This window comes from Gopherus flavomarginatus, chromosome 3 (assembly GCF_025201925.1).
Source record: "Gopherus flavomarginatus isolate rGopFla2 chromosome 3, rGopFla2.mat.asm, whole genome shotgun sequence".
Lineage (NCBI taxonomy): Eukaryota > Metazoa > Chordata > Testudines > Testudinidae > Gopherus > Gopherus flavomarginatus.
This window is the reverse complement of record NC_066619.1, coordinates 29492302-29503983: the sequence shown is the minus strand read 5'-3', so window position 1 is coordinate 29503983 and position 11682 is coordinate 29492302.

Below are 11682 nucleotides of genomic sequence, written 5' to 3'. Positions count from 1 at the left end.
GTCCAGTAGTGACATGCATCCATTCTCCCTCCTGAGACTCCAGTGCCATCCTGCAGTCCTGGGCTGAGCAGAGAGCGTGGGAAGAAAGGGGATTCAGGAGAGCCAAAGCTATAGGAGACACTCTCAGGAGGAAAGGAGGAAAGCAAGACTGGAGAAATGGAGCCAGAGGAGGAGAACGAAGGGGGAGGGAAGGGGCCTGGTGATGGGACAGGGGAACCTATCCACATGCTGGCATGCCACATGTGAGGTGTCAGCATGGTGTGTCCCAGCACTGCATTGTTAAGCACACTAGGGAGGCAGCGGCTGGCCTGACTTGAGGGTGCGGCGCTTGGAGGGAGGCAAAAGGACTGGACGGTGAAGAGCAACTAGCCGGCATTCTTTAAGAGACCATTTAAAGTGGATGTGATTGGCATCATACGCAGCCCAGCCCACCCCCATTTTCAACTGCTGTTCCTTTGCTTTAAATGTTCAGTAGCTTCCCAGCCAAGCCGTATGGGATGTATTGTCTCCCAAGTCCTTTCTGTATGGTTTGGTCATGGCTCCACAGTTTAGGGAAGTTTGTCTGACATCCTCCACATCTAAGAAGTACATAATTAAATCAGACCTAGAGTCTTGTACCAGTAGGGAGAAAGCAAGGCCCCTGAGTTTGCATTTCAGGTTGAGTGCTCTCCATTCCAAGTGATTGCAATGGGAGTGGAGGGCCCTCAGCACCTTGCAGGATCAGGCTGTGAAGGACCTTCCCAAAAGTAAGTTTCTCTGTACTGAGCACTGGCAGTTTGCTCAGCAGTGTTTTATCATAGAAGCCTCACAAATTTCTGGAATGGAATTTTGGGAGAGGCCCCGTCTCCTCCTCCTCCAGGGCAATCTATAACTTGAAGATGCGCATATGGGAGGTGATGATGTGCCTTGCAATGAGGTAATATGATACCACTGCTGATGACCATATAAGGAAATGCCTCCCATGTAAAGTTGATTTCACCTCTTGTTTATTAATGACAAGCAACTGAAAGGGATCTCACCTGGGCTGGTTTCTAACAGGACGGGTGCAAGAAAAGTGACATGACATTCCAGAGTACAAAATAACAAAGCCCTACAGCAGGAGTCTCTTGTGGCATACAAGAATATCTGCCTTTACTGTCACAAGATGCTCTCTCTACAACATGGCATATGTATATAATAAAATTTACCTGCATTTGGCCTGAGTTCTTTGTTATTTAAATATTTACTAAACTCAGGAAGGGTGTGTGTGCATGTGTGTGTGTGTGCACGCACATGGGGAAAGGGTTTATATATTGCTGTGAAGAACTTGTTTTATCATGATCAGGAGAACTGGATAGCTCAGCAGGTTGGTAATGGGATTCATTACATTTAAGGCTAAAGCGCAGTTAGTTCAAATTTGGCTCAGGTTGGTAGTGGACAAAAATTGTTGCCAACTGGTCATTATTTGGTGGCCTTTGTGAAAGGAGCAGATGATCATAGAGTTCCTGGTGCAAAAGTGTCTAGATACAGAGAGACAAATCAAACAAAAATTGCTGCCACAATGCCTCAGCAGAGGGGCATTAATGACAAGAGTTAGTACTTCCATGTCAGGGTGAAAAACATAGGAGCTGGTCTCCCAGATGTTTCAGAGGAAGGTGAAAAAGCCTGTGCCCTGAAGCATGTAGTTTATATCCCTTATTAAAAACAAAATCCCATCTGATGTAACTAGATGTTTTCATTATGATATAAATGTCTAATCCTTTTTTGAATCTGATGAGTTTGGCCTTTCTGAAACGTGGCAGTGAATTCCACAGGTTAATTATGAATTGTGTAAAAAAGTATTTTGCTTAATTATCAGTTTGGTTAAGGCACATTGACACAGTAGACAGGGGGTGTGTGTGTGTGAGAGAGAGGGAGAGTTTATGTGTTGGAGTGGGACACACTTCTGGGAATAGATGACCAGTTTTCAGTGGTGAGTCTGCACACACGTCTGTGGTGTAAGGAAGGAGCGTAATTTGTGGTTCAATCACTTCAGTTTCTAATGCTGTCAGTCTGGCATATTCAAATACTAAATTAAATTTCAGAATAAAATAAAAAGCTTCTCTTTAGTACACTTTATAGAACTAAATAGCTGAGACTAACTTATGTTGGTCTTCCTGTTGGGGAAGAAAAGCACACCGAATTAAACTATTTATGTGCCTTTCAAGTTAAAAGTATGACAGCTCTTCCTCCTTTGCACCTGCAAAATCAAGTAAAAAATAAGTTATTTTTCGCTGTTAAAGTGTGATAGCAAAATGATATGTTATGGCAGCACAGCAAAATTGTGTGTGTGTGTGTGTGTGTGTGTGTGTGTGTGTACGTACAGGATTTGCCTGAGAAGGCAAATTGATAAAATCTTAGGCATCTTTTTATAAACAATTAAAAATATTTGAAAACTAAGACATAGCATAGCGACTGTTTTTCTTAATTTTTTGATTATTTTTTCAATAGATTTTCAGGGCCACCCAGAGGGGGGCGGCAAGTGGGGCAATTTGCCCCGGGCCCCGCAGGGGCCCCCACGAGAGTTTTTCGGGGCCCCTGGAGCAGGGTCCTTCACTGTGCCGGGTCTTTGGGGGTAATTCGGTGGCAGGGGCCCCCCACCGTGAGGCTTTGGGGCACTTCGGCGGCGGGTCCCGAAGCAGAAGGACCCCCCTGCCCGCCAAATTGCCGCCAAAGCGGGGCTTCCCGCCTCTGAAGACCCCAGGCCCCATGAATCCTCTGGGTGGCCCTGTAGATTTTTAATCTATTGAAGGAGGAGACATCCTGTTTCCCCTGATCAACAGAGACTTCCTGCACAGATAGGGTGACCAGATGTCCTGATTTTATAGGGACAGTCCTGATTTTTGGATCTTTTTGTTATATAGGCTCCTATTAACGTAGAACCAAATATCAGTGCACAAAACATCCCTCAAAGATACAGAAGTCACTAAACTACCCTTGGAAAATGCTACTTGCTCTGAATAGGCCTTTTCTCTGGCAGCATAAAGAGGCCTTAAAGTGGATGTAAGTGCAGTGCAGGGGTAGTAGTCACTACTAGCATATGGAAGGAGGAGACATCCTGTTTCCCCTGATCAACAGAGACCTCCTGCACAGATAGGGTGACCAGATGTCCTGATTTTATAGGGACAGTCCCAATTTTTGGGTTTTTTCCTTATATAGGCTCCTATTACCCCTCCACCTCCTGTCCCGATATTTCACACTTGCTATCTGGTCACTCTATGCACAGAGTCCGTTTATAGAATCTAAGCACAGAAGAACACTGTTTGTTGTTGAGTGCTTCCTCTCTGTTTCACTTCCTGCTTATTATCTGATTGTATGAGATGTTGAGATGGTTGCCTCAACTCCAGTTGACATACAGAGAGTGCTCAGATCTTTCATCTCTCTCTCTCTCACACACACACACACACAGAATTGTGCAAGAAAATAGACACATATATGTCAGTCTTCTTGTTCAGTTGCTCCATGTTTCAAATGCATGTAAAGAGTTTGTAAAATGCAGGGGAAATAAGAGAAGTGACTGAAAAAGCCATCAGAAGTATACTTTTGAATGCAAGGGTACTAAAATCAGCTTCTAAAATGAATATTGTTCTTTTACTAGAACATCCCAAGTGACAACATATTAGAAAACAGTCATAAAATAACAAGACAGATTGCATACAGATTTGCTTTATCTTGTTTGTTCATTGTGTGAAGACTTGCAAAGCATTAGAAGAATTTAGAAGCTTGAAACCAAACTGGAATTTCCTTTTGAACTCAGGGTTCGGATTCCTTGTAATACTATCAAGATGACAATCATAACCGCACAAAAGATTTAAAAGCTGAAGAGGAAAGAAGAGGTTTAAAGTGGAACTGAAAAAATTGAAGAAATTCCACTTGCAACATGAACAATCATCAGGTCACAATGACAGTGTCATGCATTTCATAAACAGGTAACCACAAGAGAGTCTTCTGTCTACGTGGAAATCACTAGAGTGACTAAATATAGTGAATAAAAAGCAGCAGAGATAATAATAAAAAAACTTTGTTAGTATCAAGGGCTAAACTAGAAAACAGTGGCACCTATGCACCTTCTAGTAATTCAAATGCCAGCTGCTCTTTGAGTACAAATAAATCAAATGCACTCAAATACTTATTTGCATGTGTAATTATCAGACTGCCACATGTAAGAAATAAGGTGCAGATTTCTAACATTGATGGTAATTAATCACTGGAGCAACTTGTTTAATGATGTGGTAGATTCTCTATCACTTGCAACCTTTAAATCAAGACTAGATATCTTTCTAAAAGATATGCTATAGCTCAAACAGAAGTTCTGGGCTTGATGCAAATTATCTGAGATTCTTTGATCCGTGTTATGCAGGCAGTCAGATTAGATGACCATAATGGTCCCTTCTGACCTTGTGTTAAAATCTATGAATGTGCCTTTGTCCATGTGCATGTTTTTGCTGTTGGAGCTTAAGTGCTAGTGTTGAAAAAGTGTGGATTACAAGAAATAAACCAATTTGCATGTAATAGGAATAACATTTTTGCATTTTAGTTCTAGTTAGCTTCCTAGTATGCTTCCTCAAAGAAATAACCAACAATAACCAAACCAAACTTTCACTCTGATCTAGGTGCTGATGGAAGTTAGAAGCTTGTTTGCACTGACAAGAGCCAGGTGCAGTGTAAGCAGATCTGCTATATAGTGTCTACCTACAGCCCTGCCATTGTTTTTGAATCATGATCTTCACTACTGATCTTGACTTCTTGGGAACAAAGAGAGCCAATTAAAGAAAATGGTCTGGTGCTTGGCAATACGGACAAAATGTCCATGAGTTACTAGGATGTATCTACTACATGCATTTTAGCAGAGATGAAAATCAAAACCTGCTGTTAGGACACCAGTGGTGAAAATTTTGTGCCTCCTAGCATCATGTCTTCTTTTGTGTGAGCAATTTTAGTTTATATTGAAGATTGGCAGCCTCTAAAACTCTGGCAATATAATATAAAGGCCAAAATGTTAAAATGTGTGAATGTTTAAATTTAATCTCAAACTCTGGAAGCAGTTATGCAGGTGCTTAATTGTATTAAGGTACGTAGGCTGATTGACTCCAATGTGCATCAAGTTGAGCACCTGTGTAACTGTAGGATGGGAGACTTTGGCACCAAAGTGCATTTTTAGCCACCTAAGCAGGTGGCTTGATTTCTAGCAGTGCTAAGCATTTCAATAGCAGTTGCTAGTCATCCATCAGGCCACAAGAACCTAAATATGGATGTAGGTGCTCAACTTTGGCCAGCCAAGTCTGAAAATCTCCCCGTGCTGTGAAGCACTGCATACTCTCTGCTCTAACTGAAGACTCCAAGGGTTCATCTGTGCTGCAAAAAAATGCAAACAAAAACCTTATGGCAGCAAGTCTCAGAGCCTGGGTCCATTGACTTCAACTCATGCTAGGGGACTAAAAGTAGCAGTGTAGACATTCCCACTTGGGCTCTGAACCCGTCCTGCCCTGGGCCCTGCTGCATCAGAGCCTGAGTTCCAGCCCGAGCAGGAACATTGACATGGCTATTTTAGTCCTGTAGCATAAGCCCCACATGGCTGAATCAGTTGACCCAGACTCGGAGACTTGCTGCTGAAGGGTTTTGTTCCTGCAGTGTTTATGTATCCTAAAGGTATATCTTCCCTGCATAGTTAACCCTGTAGATTGAGACCTAGGTCTCAGCACCCAGGTTAGCCTAGGCTAGGTACCCTTCCCCAGAGAGAAGCTCTACCCACTTGATCATGTCCTCACTGTTTCTGCACTTGCCCATATATGTCTCGGGGCATATCCCATGCTTCTTTGTTCTGAGCTGCGCTAGGATTTTTTCCAGTCAATTGTGGGAGAACTTGTCTGTTGTTTGAGGTGAACTGTGGGAAGGCATTGGAGGACTATCAGCACTTGAATGATATTGCCTGAGTCCTCACTACAAAGTGGGTAGGTTCCAGCCCAAGTTAAACTGGAGCCCCTTTTCTAACCTATAGCCCACAGCCAAATAAGCTAGTTCAGGCTTAAAGCACCTCCAGTCATGGGTTGGAGGTTTTTTCATATGATGGTGAGGGAGTTTGGGCTAAAACCTGGTAAAAGCATGGGTTAACTGTGTAGTGAAGACTTACCCTACATGCCAAGGGTGCTCAGTAACTCTCATGAATTGCTTAGCACTTGGAAAAAATCAGGCCCCTGACATGAACATTTGGTTTATGGAAAGTTTATTTTCCCCTTTTTTGTTTTTAATTTTTGTAGGGCTAGTTCTAATATAGTAACCTATTTTCCTTTCTGGCATATATATCAAAAGTTATTTATTTTTAGAAAAACACATACAACATTGAGACAGAATATTACTAACGTTGAACCTAGATGCTGAAATAAAATTGTTATATAATGTAAAAATAACAGAGTATGGAAATACTACTTATATAATAGTCTTTCTTTGGTTCATCAAATGGCAAGAAAAGTGCATTTAAAGAGTAACGAGAAGACTCATGAAAAAGAAGCTGGGAAATCCTGTGCAACATTCTCAATGGATCCAGCATTGTAAGTAGGTAAACATTTTAACTTCAAAATCTATAGTATGTTCACCAGTTATCATATTTCTTGCCAGGACAACATATTTAGTTTAGTAGTATTAAGGATTTTCCAGAATCTATCTATCTATAAAAGTAATTTCTGGAATAGATCCTTGACATCTACTCCAGCAGATCTGGTGAGTTGGGGATTCCCCCAATGAGGGGGAATCCCTGGGTGACTATGCTCTCTCTTTGCAGGTTCCTTCTCATGATGCCTAAGCTACTATAGAAAGCCAGCCAAACTCTGACCAGAGGTTTCAGAGTAGCAAGCATGGCTGGTGCACTGTTGTATTCCAGTCATTCTTTCTGGGGTGGGAATCCTCTGGAAGTTTGTTACCAGCTGGCAGAATTTAATGCAGTTCCAAGGCTTTTCTAAATTATCCCAAGCCCAAAGCTGCTCACAGTCGTCCCAGGCCACTTTTAAGCCCCTGTTGCCTCCTCTTCTGCAGCTGCTCTGAGTAGCTGTGTAGCTGTCCCTCTATCTTTAAATATGGACAAACATCTATTAGATTAAACAGAACATGAGTCACAGAGGAAGTGTGTGATTGTCATTTGAATGAAATTTACACACCCAAGACAGATATATTTGCATAACACACACATTTTGAATTTCCTTTTGCCGACATAGGGTCAATAGTGTGTTACATAGCACTTTGTCACTTGTGTTAATGGCATTATTTTTTGCTTACATCTGTGGCTTTTTTTAATACTGTGATGAGAGTAACTTTATCTCTATTTGAAATTGATTTTTGTGACTGCAGCTGTACTCTTTTTCACTTCTTAAAAAAAGGTTAAAGAAAACCCCGACAACCAAATGTCTTTAAAAAAAACCATAAAATGAAACTGGAAAAAGTATCTATGTACATTAGCAGTTAAAGTTGCATTCCTTTAACCAATTGTCTTCTGCCAATTTGCATGGAACTGTATGGATTAAATTAGATTATCCCTTTGCTCAGATGCCGCTTCCAGGTCTATTTGTAAACAAAAGTACCTTTGAAAACCTATTGTTTGATTTGTTAGATTTGACAATGGTTGTGTTCCTTTCAGATGACAGCAGCATATATATTATTGTAATGAACTAACAATAATAATACTTAGCATTTAACATAACCCCTTCCCATTTCAAAGTCCTGTGCAAAATATTAACTGATTAATGATGCACACTAGATATATCAGACACTGTCCATGCTGACGAACACATTAAGGGACAAATTCTCTTCAGGCATAATCTGTCGCAGATCCATTAATGTCAATTAATGTGTTTTTTTTTATAATGGCCTGTTTTCATGAGAGACTTTAGTGTGAAATGTGTACATTAATAGCTGATAAAATGTTATGATGTGTTATTTTTCCCCAGGATATTTTAAATTGATTTTATTGCATTTATTTCATAAATTGCATTTATTTCATTTTATTTAACAACCTCCTTGTGGGTACAACACTTTACAGTCATGGTGAGGGAAGAACCAATGGCAGGAGGGAGCCATTTGCTTCAGAGGCTTGATTAGGGATCCGCAGAGTTCAAGACTGTTTCCCATGGATCCTCTTCACTTCCTGTTCTGTGATGCTGCCTCCAGTTCAGGGACTTCAATCAAATCTGTAACTTTTCCTCTCCTGTGGGATGGGATAATTCAATGATCAGCTCTTCCTGCTTTGAAGAAGAAGCTCCAACTATTTTGTTCCATTTGAAAGAATCAAGTTGAAATTGTAAAATTCTTGGACCAAATTCAACCCTGTTTTATGCCCTGTGCAGCCCCAGTGGAGTCAGTGGATCTTCACAGGTTGAGAGACAGGCTTTTGGAGTCAGGAAGCCATTGATGAAGATGACCTTGGAGTCTCCTGAAGTTGATCATACTATAATACTTTTGCTATATTCATTTACTTGGTCTTTCACTTTTTCACTTAACACTTTACCTGAGAAATAAGCATACCCCTTCATGGAAATCCTTGTCTCTAGCCAGGGGTGCCATTTCAGATTTCGGCAGGGGTGGGGCAACTTGAACCATGATTCCAGGGGCTACCTCGGCACTTGAAAGCTCTAGTTTTGTTGCAGATAACTTAGCAGTTAGCTGATAGGAGCCCTATGTCTAATTCCTATATAAAAGAAAGAAAAATAAATATTAGACCCACTCAGCTCTAATAATAACATGTTTTAACATCTTGTGGCAAGTCACTTAAGGGACACTGGCTAGGTTTAAAATGTTAACATATTCTTACTAACTCTGAAAAGAGAGAGAGAGACCACATGAGGACTCCTGGGTTCTATCTCTGCTCTGAGAGGGGAGTGGTTCTAGTGGCTTACACTGGGGGCAGATACATCTGGATTCTATATAAGAACATCAGAGTGGCAATATGGGGTAAGACCAATGGTCTATTTAGCCCAGTGTCCTGCCTTCCAACAGTGGCCAATGCCAGGTGCTTCAGAGGGAATTACAGAACAGGAAATCAAGTGATCCATCCCCTGTCGCCCATTCTCAGCTTCTGGCAAACAGAGGTAAGGGACATGCAGAACATGGTGTAGGATCCCTGCCTCATAGTCATTGATGGACCTATCCTCCATGAACTTATCTAGTTTTTATTGGAACCAAGTTATACTTTTTACCAGGGGATGTTGTGAAGGCCAAGAGTTCCACAGGTTGACTGTGAAGAAATACTTAATTTTATTTGTTTTAAATCTGCTGCCTATTAATTTCATTGGGTGACCCTGCTTCTTGTGTTATGTGAAGGAGTAAATAACACTTCCTTATTTACTTTCTCCACCCTACTCATGATTTTATAGACCTCTATCATATCCCCCCTTGGTTGTCTCTTTTCCAAGCTGAAAAGTCCCAGTCTTTTTAATCTCTCCTCATGCGAAAGGTGTTCCATACCCCTAATCATTTCTGTTGCCTTTTTCAGTACCTATTCCAATTCCAATTTTTGAGATAGGGCAATCACATCTGCACGCAATATTCAAGATGTGGGCATGCCATGGATTTATATAGAGGCAATATGATATTTTTTGTTTTGTTATCTATCCTTTCCTAATGATTCCCAATATTCTGTTCACTTTTTTGATCGAGCAGATGTGTTCAGAGGACTATCAACAATGACTCTAAGATCTCTTTATTGATGGATTCAGCAAATTTAGACCCCAACATTTTGTTTGTATAGTTGGGATTATATTTTGCCATGTGCATTACTTTGTATTTACCAACATTAAATTTCATCTGCAATTGTGTTGCCCAGTCACCCAGTTTTCAGAGATCCCTTTGTAACTCTTTGCAGTCTGTCTGGGGCTTAACTACCTTAAGTAATTTTGTATCATCTGCAAATTTTGCCACCTCACTGTTTACCCCTTCATTTATGAATATGTTGAACAGTACTGGACCCAGTACAGACCCCTGGTGGACACCACTATTTACCTCTCTCCATTTTCACCATTTATTCCTGCTCTTTGTTTCCTGTGTTTTAACTGGAGTGCCCACCAATGCTCTCAGGGTCATCTAACAATACTTAATTTACTTTAATGACAAGCCTTTTGTTATTTTAATCACCCTGTCTCTGTTTATAAAAAAAACTCCTTGCCCCCAAAGGCTGTGCTGCTCCCAGGTTCTGAACTCATCACATATTCCACTCAAGCTGTGTTGCAATTAAAAATTCCATCTGGGGCTAGGGCAAGTAGCCCTCTGGTATGAAATTCATGGCACCCCTGCGAACGGCATCCTCCAATTCTGTGCTGGTGAGTGCACGGGACTCTAAGCATTCTCTCTTTGTTGTCAGGAAAAGCACGAAGGCTGTCCTTGTTAATTTTCAAAGGCTGCACTGTGTCCCTCTCTGCAGTGGCACTGAACTTGTCTACAGCAAAACTAGTGTAGTTCCTCTGTTAAGGGAGGGCAGGATCCTTTCAGCCTCTACTGAGCATGCATTCTATTTGCACATGGAGACCAGCTTGGGCATAGGGTGATGGCCAGCTGAAGGAGCTTATTTACAAGGATTTTCTGGTTACTGCCTCTTATGTGTCAGGGGGTGTAACGGCTGTGGAGGCTACTCCAGCTATTAGGCTTGAGTAGCAGATCTAGTGAAGCATTATTCTTTCCACATTCCTTTGAAGAATTCCTCAGCAGCCACCTGAGTTACTCAAGACAGGGCCCTGGGAGCAGGATTTTGCGTCTTTTATAAACACTTAATATCACAGTCATTCAACAAACACATTGTACAATGATTTCAAGGGCCACGGTAACTGATTGCATGCTGCACGAGGCCCAGTATTTTACCTCCAGCATTGCACCATTAAAGTCTATGTGCCTGGGAAAAGAAACATGTTCCTATAATCAGTGCAAAAGTACAAAGTATCGTCACTAAGTCAGCAGGCCAGCTTGGTTTTTAGAGAAGCTATTGGTACTCACTTGAGAATGCCTAATTCTGTGGGAGTGACTCATGCATTAGGTGAGTCGGTTACCTTTCACCAGGAAGATACTGTCTAAAAATAGCTGGAATAAACACCAGATTTATTCAGCTTGTAGCAAAAGGCAAACTGTGTCATCTGGAACTACTGGGTGGTTTTGTTCAAACTCTGTTACAGTGTTGTTCTCCACTTTAAGGAATTCATTCCTTGCATGTAGACTCTCTCTTGCTCCAGCAGAGGGTAGTTTATCCTCTAGGTCGGAAGTTAGGTGTATTAAAAGAACGATCAGAAAAGGTAACTACTTACTCCCACCTCCCTGTACTTGGATATTAGGGATTTTTTGGATATTTTTAGGGAAATGAAAACAAACACCAGCGGACTGAACTCAACAAATCAATACACACAATTATATTGCTAGGCTACAGGATGTTCCCAAGCTGGCACTGGAATGGCAATCAAGTTCAACATAAATCCCGTTTCTGTCTTGCTACCAGACATTTCATATGACCTGTAAGAGGATTTGCTACATTTTGCTTCATATGCTGAGACTAGTTGCATCATCAGCCTGGTGCTTATAAGCTGGGTATAGTCCTTAAACTTCATTTGGCAGTTGGTAAAATTCATAGAACTTGAAATGTTTTATATTTGATGCATAAATGTGATCATCCTAACTTAAACATATTTATTCAGTCTGTTT